Source organism: Heloderma suspectum, chromosome 4 (genome assembly GCF_057233095.1).
Source record: "Heloderma suspectum isolate Gila_16-S chromosome 4, 16-S_ref, whole genome shotgun sequence".
Lineage (NCBI taxonomy): Eukaryota > Metazoa > Chordata > Lepidosauria > Squamata > Helodermatidae > Heloderma > Heloderma suspectum.
The window spans coordinates 69,592,785-69,608,378 of record NC_139461.1 but is presented as its reverse complement, the minus strand read 5'-3'; positions in this window follow the sequence as shown (position 1 = coordinate 69,608,378).

The following is a 15,594-nucleotide window of genomic DNA, read 5'->3' as shown; positions in this document are numbered from 1 at the left end:
CTGTAAGCCATTAGGGGCTCAAGTGGGCCAATTTCCTGTCCATCTAACCCACCTACTGAACATACAGAATGTTGATGATAACTGAGCCTGTAGAGATAAGTAACTTAGAACAAAACTCACCCCATTATCTGGAAATGGAAATGCCTAGTTCCTGTGCAGATCAATTCTTTACATGTTTACTTAGAAGTAATTCCCATTTTATCTAGTGGGGCTTACTGCTGGGTAAGTGTGTATAGGGTTGCAGCCTGAGACACTTTTCCTAAGATATGCACATTTATGATTTAACACATTTACTGAACATCTATATGCCTCTGACCCCAATGAATGTTAGATAACTAGTTGGCTACAGGTGCATTCACACATTTAATGTGTGCAATTTGGTCATGTTTCTCTGCACATTAGTCAGCTGTGTACACCAGATAAGAGCTTCATGTGACTAAGGATGCAACCTCTATGCATTGTTAGACAGAAAAAAGTCCTACAACTCCCAGAATTCCCCAGTCAATATGGCTGGCTGAGGAATTCTTGGAGATTTGGACTTTTTTCTGTCTAAACATGCATAGGATTGTGCCTTAAGGGCCTGATTTTGAACAGTTGGATGGTCCAGGTCTTGCGCAGCAAGGGGATTATAAACAATAACATCTGCATTATTTAAAATTCCCATGTGATAATAGTAAAATTAGATGTAATTAATTGCCTATGTCACTAAAGAGTAGCAAAACCTGTAGCTTCTGCAGCAAGGAAATAATTAACTGCCAAACTTGTAAACTGAAAAAATAAAATGTATTCTTAGTTACTAGGAAAGATATGGGGATATCTCCTATCTTATGTAGTTGAATATGCCTTCTAAATTAAAAAAAAAAAAAAGATAAAATCAAAACATGATATTTAAGAAGCATTATAACTTAGTAAGTGGTGCTGCTTTAATGGACGTCTAAGGTCTAGAGCAGCATTATGGAGAAATTGGCAGAAGGCCACCTCACTGAGTAATGCAGCCTTCAAAAAGGCCAAGGGATATTCTTCATAGTCTCTTCCATATAAAATGAATGCATTTCCCAAGAGAGTAGGCCATAGTAGCTGTAGACCTTTTTTTGCTACAGTGCCAACTAGGGCAGGCATCCTAGAGAAAAACAACTGTAATACTGCTACATGATAAGAATAGAAAGAAACCAGATAACAAGCAGATACGCAATCTCAGATTCAATTCTGTCTGTCTCTACTTATAAGGGCTGGTGTAATGTCCACTGATGAGCTGTTAGAACATAAACTCTTAAATCCTATGAGTCTTGGCATCTGTAGAATATAAAAATGGTTGGCAAAGTGGGCTATGTGACTGATATTAATTCTCATGAGGATACATGAAAGGAGTTGGAATGAGAATTATACTGTATTTTGTACACGACAATGTTCTATAGAAATAACCATTCACTCAGCTGACATTCTAATCTTCGAAGATCTTGCCTGAATTAGGGGGGAAAAAAACATTGACGAGAAGCCCCGATTCTGAGAGGATAATGCCTTAATTTAAAAAAATACATCCTGAGCGGGGGATAGGAGGGGGTAAAACTTAGTCTCATTTGAAGGGATACAGCAACCCCCTGCTCAATGCAGGAAGCCTGATTCCCGGGTGGTCGCCCATCCAACTACTGACTGGGGCTGACCCTGCTTAGACTCAGAAACCTGGAGTATATACAGTACTGAAAATCTTATTTTATTTAGGGCACAATCCTATGGCTGCTAGTCAGTGGCTAGACGACCATAGGATAGGTCAGTCCTGGGAACTGACCTCGGAGCCCACACTCTAAGGTCGGTTCCCAGAGAACCGACCCCCACCCCCTTCCGCACCACCTCATAGGCAGTGCAGATCAGCTCCATGCTTGTAAAAGCAGCATAGGGAGGCGAAAACAGGGTGTTCCTGGGGGCGGGGCAGAGAAGTCAGAAATGCCAGTACGACACATCCTATATGTTGTCCAGTCACCGCTTCCTGCGCTCCGAGGTTCTGTGGCTAGACAGCCGAAATCGGCTGTCTAGCCGTGAAAGCAGGGTGGGGGGAGCAAGGAGGAGATCTGCTTTCCACTGCTCCTCCTGCCCTACACTGGATAGACAGTTGCCCTTGGGGTTGTAGGCGACCATCGATCTCGATAGGATTGCTAGGACTACTGTAATGTGCTATATGTGGGGCTGCCTTTGAAGACGGTTCAGAAACTCCAGAATGCGGAACTACACAGAAACTGTGCAGAATGCAGCTGCCCGAGTATTGGTGGGGGCAAGGCGATTCGATCATATAATGCCTATACTGTGCCAGCTGCACTGGTTACCGGTGCGTTTCCGAGCCCAATTCAAAGGGCTGGTTTTGACCTTTAAAGCCTAAAATGGTTTGGGACCAAGTTACTTGAAGGACCGCCTACACCCATATCAGCCTGCCCACATTTTAAGATCAGAAAGAGAGGCCCTTCTCATGTGCCCACCTGTGAGAGCAGTCAGATGGGTGAACACACGTGAGAGGGCATTCTCTGCAGTGGCCCCACATCTTTGGAACAAGCTCCCATCGGAAGTCTGCCATGCCCCATCACTGCAGACTTTTAAGAAGGCCTTGAAAACATATTATTTTACCTTGGCCTTCTATTAATATGACTGCTACTGCTGCTGCTAATATCACTGTTGGTTTTATTGTTGGTTTTAATTGTTGTTTTAATTGTTGGCTTTTATTATTTTTATGTCTTTATCACTTTTAATATTTTAACAGTTTTTATGTATTTTATTGTTGCAAGCTGTCTTGGGAGGGCTTCTGCTCTGAAAGGCAGCCAAGAAATATTTTAAATAAATAAATAAATAAATAGCTCCCTCCACAACTGACCACATGCACCAGTAGGGGCCAACCTTAATTCCAAGTATGCCACAAGTCAAGTCAAAAATATGAGACAGGCTACTCTAACGTGTACTACAGTACACAGATAGATCAAGCCCTGTGCTTTACATCAGTTTTGCCTCTAATCAAGTGAGGCAAAGAGCAAGCAGCAGCTTGGGACAGGAAGGAGAGTTGTATTGCATAGCTAGTCCTACAGGTACCATGGATCACACCCAGGGGTGCAACAAACCTGTGCTGCCTCTGCCACTTATGGCACCCATGCCAAAATTAGCCACCCATGGCCTACATGACACTGAGGTCAGTCAAAAAGCAATATATTTCAGTCAAATTGGTTCTCCCCAGTTGAATGAATGTCTTCCGCATTTTTATTATGTTTCCATTTTTCCTCCCTACTTCATTTGTGTTGTTCTTCTCGCCTGCTCACATGACAGTTTTCCTTTAGGCAAAAGAGTATGAGGAAGACTCATTTAAGCACTGCTCATCCACACAGACAGATCGTCAACTTACAAGGGTGGGGGTGCTAGAAGAGCAGTAGGATATGTACTGTGTGGCATCAAGAAGATGGCATGTGCCACAGAGATGGGGCTTCCCACTTGAGGATCTATCTTGTCTTTAATTGCTTTTACCTTAAGGCTATGCTGTGAGCCATAACATCCAAGCAAGCTGGCCTCAGGGAAACCATCCCCTTTCTCATCACAGGCAGGATTGGTTCACTGTTAGCATAAAAAATACAGAGAGCTCTCACAGAATACTGGGGTCTCTTTTCTTTTCTTTTTTGAAAGGGAGAAATTAACATTCAGACTTCACCTATCTTAATTGTGAATAATTTCCTGTGAGCATTTCCTTCTTCTTCAGCATCACTAATGTATGGATTCAGACCTGATACAGTCTTATTAAAGATACCTGAACACTAGTTTAATCAAAGAGGTCAGGGCAGCACACATATATTTACATTTAAAACAGTGGTGTAGTGGTAAATTTGGAAATGCAAGAGCTCACTGTGACAATCTCCAAGGGCAGTCCAAAAATTCCATGCAGCTGTGTCGATCCATAACAACAAACCAGTTCTAGGAGTTTTCATCTCCACCAGGAGCACATCTTTGGTAAAGCGAATAGGTCTTAATGGCCCATTCCAGACCGAGTCATCCCAAATACTTTGCATTCCAACATGGAACAATATATTGTTGCTTGGAAAATTCATTCCCCCCACAGCTACAGCGAGGATCGCAGCTAAGCTCAGAGAGAACAGGGCATTATGAGGGGGGTGGCAGATGACATCAGAATCCCTGCTACTGAAAAAGAGACAAGGCTGCGTCCCTGTGAACCCTGCCTCCACTACACCATTGTTTAAAAAAGATAAGAAAAGAAGAACTGATTTGCATAAACAAAAGTACTGCTAAAAACTGTCCTCTCCTCATCATGTTTATCTGTATACTGTTTTTCCAAATTATGCTGAACATGGCTCCCAAGAGTAAACAAATTCATATGTAGATGCAATAAAAACAGATGAATAAATATATCAAACACGTTTCATATTATATCCACGTTATATCCAAACAGAGACATTACAATTAAAATTTTCCTAGGAATATGAAATCCCTGTCTAACTGTTATCACAAAAATATCCACATTTAGCTAACAAACTATTCATGAACTAATCCAGATCTCTATATCAATAGCAAATTCAGCAACAGCAAAATGTTACTGTTTAAACCAATCATGTTTGAAGTCTATCAAAGCAGCAACATTACAGCAACACAAAGAGAGCAGTTTGATGGTCTCTAGGAGCAGCTGACAGTATTTGGAGCTGAGGTCAGCCAGGACATTACCCTCCCAGGCAGAAATGAGCAAGACGAAGAGCAGGGAATACGTCTTGGAGGACCCACAGCTAAATGGTCTTCTTACATTGCTCGTTTCATACCAACAAATTAACTAATGATACAGATCTTAAGTAGCTGTGCTTGCCCTCAGCTTTAAAAAGCAGCTTGCAATATCTTAGGATGTGGGATAGTTTCAGACAAAAAGAAAAGAAAAAAGTAAAGAAACCCCCTCTGAGCCTATTCCAGCCCCTGAACCCTATACTGGTGCCTGGCCAGACAGTGGGAGATTTGTGGGACCCAAGTTGTGTCAAATGTTAGATTACAATAATTTAAATGCATGGAGAGCATCTACATTTCATTACAATCCCCACTAACCTTGGGTGCTTCTTTCTTTTTAGACAAATCATCCAAATGCACTGCTAGGGAAATTCACCTTTATAATGCAATCAGCAGCAGCCTAGTAAAGAAGGAAGCTTACACAATAACAATAATAAGCTTGCCCTGTTTTGCTCTCAGTTGTGACATGTCAGTTGTAAAAACAGGCCATTTATCTGGAGACTGGTAAAGGTTTCAAAGAGGGGGAACTGGGGTTAGCCATATGGCTCTCTTGTATTCTTCCTCAGCACGTTTCCCTGAAATGTTAAAAGAGGGCATTAATGGAGGTTGAGAATAACAAGAGAATATCACTGTGCAATGTTCTGCTGTAACAATACCTCTACCTGCAATTCACATAGATAAAATTCCCAAGCATTTTCACTAGGGAAAGTTATATTTAGAATATCAATCTGTAAATCAGTCCAAAGCAATATAATTTATTAGATGAAGAGCCTTAAAATAGTTAACAGTGAAGTAACATCACTGTGTACATATATCATTTTATACAACATACCATTACATTGTATTGGAAGAATGAACATACTTGTAATGTAACCACCAGTAAATAATTGATTAAAATAATTAAACACTTTTAGTGTCCATGGTATCAAGACTCACACTTTTCTGTCACTGTTGCAGGATCTTTTACACTAATTCTCATTAATGTTTCTCCAAGGCCTTGTACTCGCCCAATGGGATTTGTGACTTTTTTCCTCCTTAAGAAAACATACTGTTCTTTCAATATTTGAAAATACTAAAGATGCTATTTGCAAAGAACAATGAGCTACTATAATATATTTGACAAAGTTTGACACTACCTCGGGGGGAAATACCAACTGAAAGGGTTCTTTAAAATCATATACAATTTGTTAATGGAACTGGAGACCCTGAATAATCATAAGTTTAAAGCAGCATGGGAACAAGATCCTAGAAAATAATGTACAGTTCACAAATGGGAGGAAAAAATCTGAGTATGTTACAGCCACCAGTTAAAAAGGCAATTGTTTGAAATCATTTCTATAGTCCCAGTGTTTTGAATGGGTGCTACATCAAGGAAAATTCAGGCATGATCCTATACATAACCAGCAGTGAAAACTGCAGAAGCAAAAGCATTCCTGCTTTAATCCCTCAGCCATCATCACACATGAGGTCACTCACCACAATGTCCTTCATATTGCCCATATACAGAAGATACCAGTCAAGGCTTTGCAAGGTTTAATGATCCCATGGCATTATCCAATCCAGACACTACTCAACCCAGTGCATAGACATTCTCCTCACACAACCAGGCAGCCACAAACAGACCACAATACACACACCAGGAAAGAGGCAATAATGGATGCCTACAGCCATACATTTCAGGGCTTATACCATAGTGGCACAGACACAAGCAACCTACAACTACCCATCTTTTGACAGGAAACAGGGTAGTGCCATTCCAATGACAATACTTAACTGGTTCCATAGCTTGGTATGTAGAGTGCATACATAAAGAACCTATGGGATCCCTAGAAGAATTCAAGTCCAGCTGTGGGGACATTGTCAATGTTTGGCTGTTTGTTTATTATGTATGTATCCCTTGAGAGCCGCATACCAGGAGTGAGCAGAGCTGGAGACTGTGGTGGGTGGGGCTAAACCACAAAGTTGGCAGGGTGGGCCACTCCTTTTTCTTTCTTTGTCCCCCCACCCCCCTCTCTCCCCCCTACACAACTCTTTGGGCTGATCTACATTGCGCCCGCCATCACAATGAATTCGGTGTCCCGTCGGGTTAAACGCTCTCGCATTAAAACGTGATTATTCACACTCACCCATTTTCCCCATTGCAGTGCTTCATCGAATGCGCGAGCTCGGTTCACACTCGAGCACTGTGCTGTTTTCCTGTGCACGCTTGTCTGATCTCGGATGCTAAGCAGCGTCAGCCCTGGTCAGTAGTTGGATGAGTGACCAGCTGGGAATCAGGCTTCCTGCACTGAGCAGGGGGTTGTTGTATCCCTTCAAATGAGACTAAGTTTTACCCCCTCCTATCCCCCACTCCAGATTTTTTTTTTTAAATTCAGGCATTCTCCTCGCAGAATCAGGGCTTCTCCGTGAAGTTTTTTTTCTAATTGAGGCATGATCTTCAAAGCTTCGAAGTTGTGAAGCTTCGAAGATCATGCCTCAATTAGAAAAAAAACATCGTGGAGAAGCCCCAATTCTGCGAGGATAATGCCTGAATTTAAAAAAACATCCAGAGCGGGGGATAGGAGGGGGTAAAACTTAGTCTCATTTGAAGGGATACAACAACCCGCTGCTCAGTGCAGGAAACCTGATTCCCAGGTGGTCGCCCATCCAAGCACTGACCGGGGCCGACCCCGGTTAGCTTCCGAGATCAGACAAGCACGCGCACATCCAGCCCTTTGCTTGTTGCTGAGGAAATGGGGGCTGCTGAGGAAGCTATGTGATCGGTAGCTGGAAGAAGACATGGGGCCGTTGAAAGCTGTGATTGGACAGGAGGGAAATCCAAACACTGCCTTATATGGACAGGTGGGGGAGGGTACTATGACTTGATATGGTAGCGAAGGCGGAAAATCAGAGCACATTAAGGGGAAATGCTGGGATATTAGGGTATTGAAAGCAGGAGCACAGAAGTGGGAAATTCTGGTTCCAATTCAAGGCGGCTACTGTGTAGTGTGAAAGGTGGGTGGTGAAACCTCACTGGAAGTGAAAAAAGGCAGTAAGTGTAGATCCAGCCCTACTCTCCCCTTCTCTCCGGTGCCCAAGGAAGCTTTTGTTCCTAAGTCTAATTTGCTATGCAGAGGGGCTGATGGGGTGGGGGGTCACAGCAAGGAGGGAGGTAAGGGAATAGGTAAGATAGTCATGGAAGTCAAAGGTCAAGCACACAGTGGTAGACAAGATTGGGCCAAACAACCTGTCTGTGTCCTCAGACTTCAACAACTGAAAACTGCTGCTCTCAACACCCCTGCTAATGGAACTGCATTAACTGTGGAGTCCAAATCATGACAAATGCAAGCGATTTTATCTTCAACGCGACCTGTAATGATAATGAGGGTTTCAGCATATCTTTCCCTGCAACAGGGTGTAAACCATTTGGAAGACTCATTCCGCTGGGCATTGCTGAAAAGTGAAAAGGTCTTTTCAACAAGACTGAGAAGATGCAGTGGTGGTGGAAAAGAACTCTCACTGCCACTGCCATAGAACAGGCTCAGTCATGAACTCTAACCTGTGTTGAGTCAGATGAGCTTTCCTCCACCTGAGTTCCAGCCATCTCCCCTCTTGCTTTGTTGCCCTCAGCTCAGATATATACCAAGGAGTTTCCCAGGCTGTGCTCAAAGGGAGTCGTGTCAACTGCCCTTAATCTCTGCATTTTATAGAGTGACCATCATCCCCTGCGGGCGGACCATTTTAATAGCCTTTGCAGAGGAGAAAGCAGTGTCAGCTCCAGATTTCTGAGGGCCCTTGGGAGAGGCACCCTCAATGGGCCCATTGCAGAATAAGCAGTCTTCAGTGGTGAAGAGGGTGTTCATGTCAGTGAGCCCCCACTGGGGTGTGAACCCTCAGCAGGTGCCCAACCATGCCTGTCTCTGATGCCAGCCCTGGAGGAAAGGCTGCTGAAGCTCTAAACTGGAAGTGAGCTGATGATGACAAAGGGATAGATATTCATCCCCCCACTCCAGCATAATTGGAGTTGGATCAGGTAAAATTCAAGCTGGAGAGGAATTCGGGCACCATAATGCTCATTTTGTTTTTAAGGCAAGCATTACAAGTCACAAAGTTTTGTATTCAAGACAATATATTACAGACTTTGGCAACATTCCAGTTAATAATGCCTTTCACCAATTTTCCATGGACAAAGTCAAGCTACTGTCGATCTTAGAGCACCAAAGCCCCCTGCCACATCATGAACTGCATTTATAAGTAGTTTTAAAAGCCTTTTTGCTATGTATCAGGAAAGTTTGATCAAGAAATACAAGGCCCCAGGATGCACAGAATTCATTTCTTTGTTTTTTATGCTGGCCTTTTTGTTCATGTTCCAGAACTGCTACAATGCATTATCTATCTCTGCGTTTTGAAACTAAGGCTGCAATTTAATGCATAATTACTTGGGAATAATTATGTCTCAGTAAACATGCATAGGATTGAACTGTAATCCATCTTGAACAGATACTTGTGTATCATTTGTTTCGTTTTTGAGACCTGTTAAAGAAGGAATTTTCATAGCCAACTGTACTTATAATTTGGAATGTCCCCCTAATGCTTCACCTTAATCAACCCTCTAATGTAATCTAGTTGTTCTATGTTCTAAAACCATTGGCCCCAATCCAGCTGTGTTCACAGGCAAGTAATCACTCACTAGTCACTGCACATCTCCATCTGCATCCAAAGATGCATTCAGCCAGTGAATAGGACTTGGATGAGTATGGCAATGCAGATGCATAACAGTAATGTGTGGCAGAGCAGACTGCAGAAAAGCTGTTTGTACATGCAGATTTATCTTGCTCGGTTGTGACCAGAACAAAGAAAGTGTATATTAATTTTTATGAGGCAGAGGAATAATACCTGTATATTCCAAATGCCATCAGCCACATCTCTTATATTTGTATAGAAAAGATGAGGGGAAACTGGTGTCTGCCCGAATGCTCCAAGATGAACAGTACCGTGCTTGCACCACATTGCTTCTATCGATTAAATAAACAAAAATGCTAGTGGAAGTCCGTTAGCGCAATGGAACCTTCTCTCTCCCTCTCTCCTCACCTTGCAGCCCTCTACACCACCTCAAAATCTCTTCCTGAAAAGATTTTCCAGTCCTCCAGAGCAGATTTTGAAGGCACGCGGGGTGGGGTGGAGGATCAGCTTTCTCCCAGTTCTGCTGATGGAACTGCTTCCATCAGCTGAAAAACACAGCTGAATACAACCCTATATGCTGCAAGTGCCCCCTTTTCCCCAGTAGAAGGTGTTGAACTTACAGCTTGTCATCTCAAGGTCAAAGATTAAAGAGAGAGGGGGAGAACATTAACACATTAAAAACTGGCAACTCAGTGAAACAATATTTATATTATGAAAAGCATGATTAACTTGCATAAGCTAGCATTTTCAGTATTGGCTAATTATTTTGAGTGCTTCATGTTTTGATAAATATTTCAGGATAGAATTTCAGGATTCAGATGGAGACTTCTAAAGCTATTGGTTTCCATTGAGATGTTGGCAGTTTGTTTCTGTTGCTCTCTATTTCCAGATACTCGAGTGGAAGATGATGGTAATGCTTTCCTTTATCCAGAGGGCTTTGAAAATTCATCAGTGTTTACAAAGCATTATGATGCCATGGTGCCCAGAACCATGGAAAGTACACAATTGACCTCTTTTAAAAACAGGCAGCAGATAATAAGCCAGAAAAGATGTGTTATTGGCTATCAGATGTGAATGCACAAACTTCATGAACTGGTTGACATATCAACCAACAATGATCATTTCTCAATTTTGGACTTGCACTACAATTGCTTGCTCCATGGTATAATTTAGACATTTTGGGTCCCCTTTTCTTATGGCTATCCATTGTAATTAAGGACTCTGAATTCATTTCCCATTACTTAAGAGTCTGTTCACCAGTTTCACATTGTGCCTTACTTGATACATTGAAATAAATGCAAAAGGAATATTAACTAAGGCTACAATCCTGTGCACACTTTCCTGGGAGGAAACACCAAAAGAATATAGTAGTTGTATTTTAATCTGCTTTATATGTCTTTAGGGCTATGATTTTATTCATATTTTTCATATGTTCTTTTATCCACATTTTTTAATGTTTGTCACAGTATATGTACTTGAATACAACAAAATATTTTTAAAATCCTATGTCTCCTTGGAAATTATCCCGCACTGTGTTAAGTCCAATAAGTATATCTTTTTGAAAGGATAAATGAGATGATGGAGTCTGAGGCACCCCTTTGTTGATCTAAGAGATGAAGGGAAACCACATTTCAAACAAGGAGTCTTGTTTAGCTACACTTCTTGCAAGTCTACTTTGATGTGCTAACTTTTCAGATAATGCTAAAACCTAAACCTTTGTGAACCAATTCTGGGAAATGTGCATATGATTGCATTGTATGACAAGCATCCGGAATAATTCTTTTAATGGACTTTCTTATAACACTGTTTCTGATCATCTCCCATCAATGATCTTTGATATTTTAATTGATTGATTGATTGATTGATTGATTTTATGACTAGTAAACATGCCTGCCTTTGCACGATACGAATAGTCTTTAAAGGTTTGATGGAGTGACATCTTCAAGCCAAGTTGTCAGAGTTGGACACAGTATCCCTGCCCCATCTGCATGTGAAGTTCCAGGTGTCTGGGTTTCATGGTCTTGGATCTATGGTGCTGACAGAAAAACAGACCCACATCCTCTATTATTATTGTCATTCTTGTTGTTGATGATGATGCTTACATGCCAACAAGGCCATTGCTGGGCTGTCTGTTCACTCATCCAGTGGATGGAGCCACAGACTGGAGCCACCCAGAGGAGTAGCTAGCAGCAGCAGTACCAACAGCAGGGGCAATAGCAGCACCATACAAGCCTGAAACAATCTGTTCCATCATAAACATTTATCTTTGGATTGGTGGTTTACACAGAGCTGCTTCTCCTCATTGTTTTCCTCCAGTGATTTCACGCCCATCCTTTTTGTGTCTCCAAACAGGGATTATAAACAGAGTTGCTTGCTTGTCTTGGATTTTGGAAAATCGCAAATAAGGCCAGCGGTGTTGTGGTAAATGTTGAAGGATAGGCACTCTTCATGACAGTTCCTATAGCCACTCCCCAAAATTGGAAGCAGCTGCATTGGTCCATATCAACAAACCAGTTCTGATCATTTTCATGTCCACCAGGAGCGGGTCTTTTGTAAAGCTAGTGGGTATTGGTTGCCCATTCAAGAACACCCCCCCCACACACACAAAATTCTTTGCATTACAACTGGGAACAGTATATTGTTGCTGTGGAAATTCATTCCCAGCAACCCTCCCAGCTACTGGGATTGCAGCTAAGCTCGGGATTGCAGCTAAACTCAGAGGAAACAAGGAATTCCGAGTGGGGTGGCAGATGACATCAGCATCCCTGCTAATAAAAAATTGTCGGCACCGTGTCCCTCTAAGCTCAGGCTCCTCCACAACGCTGCACAAGGCTGTGTAGGTCAAGGAGATGTTGGGGGATGCTAATCTAATCCCATTTGAGTCTGAGGATGGCGCGCAGGACTCAGAATGAGGGAGTTGTTTTAGCATCAGTGAGAAAAGCAGCTGGCAGTTATGCAAAGCAAAAACAAAAGGCTCTGGAAGAAAACGGATGCATTTTTCATTCTTCTTCTTTAAAGGGCTTGTCTTTATCCTTGGAAGCACAATTTCAGATTCAAGCTTTCTTGTATTTGAAGCAGATAGCTGTGTGTTAAATGGCTATGAAGGGGCAGACTGAGGAAGAGCTCTCCTTTTCTTGGCCTCTGCCTGTGGGCTTGTCATCTGTTTCTTTATGCCTGTCTCTTTATGCCTGTTTCCTACTGCAGTTGGGGGGAGGGGGGGCTTCCTAATCCTTTACAGCAAAGCAGTTAAAAAGAACAAAAAGAAAAAGCATGAAGCAATCAGGAACGTCTTTGTTTGTTTTTTGCCTGCAGGCTGTGTGCTCTGCTCAGTACACCTTTTACTCCTGCAGCTGCCTTCTAATTAACAATGGCATTAAAAAAACAACCCCACCTTTCTTCATCACAAAAACAATCCTATGCTCTGTGCCACTTTCCGCATCACTTACAGACAGTACAACCCATGCATGTCTACTCAGAAGTAAGCCCCATTAAGTTCACTGGTACTTACTTCCAGGTAAGTTTGCATAGGATTGCAGCCTTAGGGAACTGGTGGAAGGGGGGCGGGGGGGGGATTCTTCTCAATCTTTCTGATTGCTTTGTAAGAGTTATAAGCTTGTTAACACACCACCTCTAAAAGGGGTGGGGGAAGCACTAGAACCGATTTGTTGTTGTTGTTGTTATTGTTTTTACAGAATCTGCCTGCATTAATCAGTTCAGTAAATATTCTAAACTGTTACAGGAATGCTTTTTTCTGTTGCTGCTGCCAGACAGACCAAGGCTGCAATTCTATATCCACTTGCTGGAAAATAAGCCTCCTTGAACTGAATAGGTCTGACTTCTAGTAAACATGTATAAGATTGCCCTGTTAACATGGCTACACCTTTGCAGTCAGAGCTTGCGGGGCTAGTTCCTAAGTGGTATTCATGCATGAGGATGCTAGGTGTACTTCCAGATCAGTGGCTTCGGGGTGGGTGGGTGACCCTCCCAGGAGTAGGAGGCCTCTCCCTATATATGTCTGCCCGAGAACAGATCTGTTGGAGGGGCCCTCCTCTGCATCCCACCAATACGAGACATATGCTATGGTGGGCTGTGGGAGAGGGCCTTCTCTGCTGTGGCACCCTGGTTGTGGAATGCCCTCCCCTTGGAGGCCCAACTGGTGCAGACTTTGGTCTCATTTCGGCGCCAAGTAAAAACATGGCTTTTTACCAAAGCCTTTGAGGGATAAATGCATTTGCACATTGTTTTAACTGTTTTATTTTTTTAGATTTTAACTGGTTTTAGCTTGTTTAATAGATTAATATGTTTTAGGTGTTTAAATATTTATTGTTTTATACTGTTTACATTGATTTTATCTGTATGCTGCCCTGAGATCTTAATGATATAGGGCAGGATAGAAATGTTTTAAATAAGTAAATAAATAAAAGGAGTAGGCCAATGGACTAACTGTCTTTTGGATCTGGGTGCCTATCATAGCTCTGCATTCTGTTAGCTGCCTTGCTTTGTGTCAGCGAACAACAACACTCTCCCTTCTACCCTGCCCCTGACTCGCTTGACTCATGGTTTTCAGGAGGGTGATGAAAACTTTAGATTGTAGCATTGAATCTTTGGATGTACTGCAGTTCAAATCCAACACCTTCAGGTACAAAGGGTCAGAGTAGGTCCCCATTACAGTATCAGTATGATCTTTGTCTTATGTTTGTCTTCCTGAAGAATGAAATGTTCATCTTCTTCTGTTTTAAGGTAACTTGTAAGGAGCACGGGGCTGACAGATGGGTGCCTAGCAATGCAGTCTTATGCTTGTCAATTCAGAATTATGTCCAAGTGAATTTGGCAGAGGTTGTTTGGGGCAGTAGAGAATATTGGATGAATAGACTAGGATGCTTTGTATCTTGTTTTGGTGGCTTTGGATATTCAGGTACCTATATCTGAGTGAAATTCATGCCAGCTGTGAATGGAACACAAGCGTTTACATTGCTGCTTTTCTGCCAGGATAACCAGAGATGGGGGCCTGTTCCTTTCTGGATCCCTGCTTCAGGGTCTTTTAGAGAAAAGCACCAGTTTAAATATACCTGTGACATACAGAATTGATGTGAGGTAATTATATTTTGTTCTGAAGTACAAAATGTATGACAAGTAGCAGCCTTAGGATGAGAGCCAGTTGCAATTTATAATCCTTCTACACATGGAGGCATTTGGTGCATATTCAGCTATCGAATATTTGGTTTCTATAGTAACCTGAAGGACATTATATGAAAACATTGGGTCTCATTCATCTATTTGAAACTGAAGCATACTTAATTAAGATGCAAGCTCCCAAAAAAGAAGGTAAGCAAAAATGACCTTGATTCTTGTCAGAAAATTGTGAGTCATGTGGGCGAGGGGCAGGGGGATCAAGATTCCTAACATTTAACGTCATGTTTTAATGTTAAGTTGCCAAGAATATCAAGATGCCAAATCAATCAGGTCACTACACAGATGTGGTTTACATAAGGATCTTGCTACCATTACAGTGAAAAGGAGGAAGAATCTAGTTCCCTAGTCTCTTTGTATAGCAAGGTTGTTGCTCTCAGCAAGGTGTCTCTTAATTATCTGTATCTGATAGAAAAGGTCCTGTTGTGAAGTCATACTGATGTTGGGAAATTTAGCACAAAGTTTAAGCCCAAGTCTCTCCTCACTTCTTTGTTGCTAACAAGACTGGACCACCATTTTGAGGAGTTCATGAGGCACAGAGGTGTGACGTAGCCAGGGAACAAACTGGACCCTCTTTGATTTCTCCTACTCAATAGATTAAAATCCTACTGACAGATGAAATGCATATTAGGGGTGTACGAACCCCACTTATCAGTCTGCTCCAGGGCCCGCGGGGGGGGGAGATGATCCCTCCCTCCCCCTGGAATCCTTCCTGGCCGGTTCCGCTCTGCGGTAAGTCTGCAGAGCCACCGGCTAGGGCCGGCCACAGCCGGACTTCTGTTTGCTGCTGGGCTGTGGACGCAAATGGCGTCCAGCGTAGGGGACTCCATTTGCGTCCCTGCCCTTTGCCATGGTTGGCTACATAAATATTTATGTAGCCTATCATGGCAAATGGCAGGGACGCAAATGGTGTCCACTACGCCGGATGCCATTTGCGTCCGCTGATGGGCTGCGGCCACCTGTGGAACGAAAAGGACGGACCCAGACCGGCCGGTG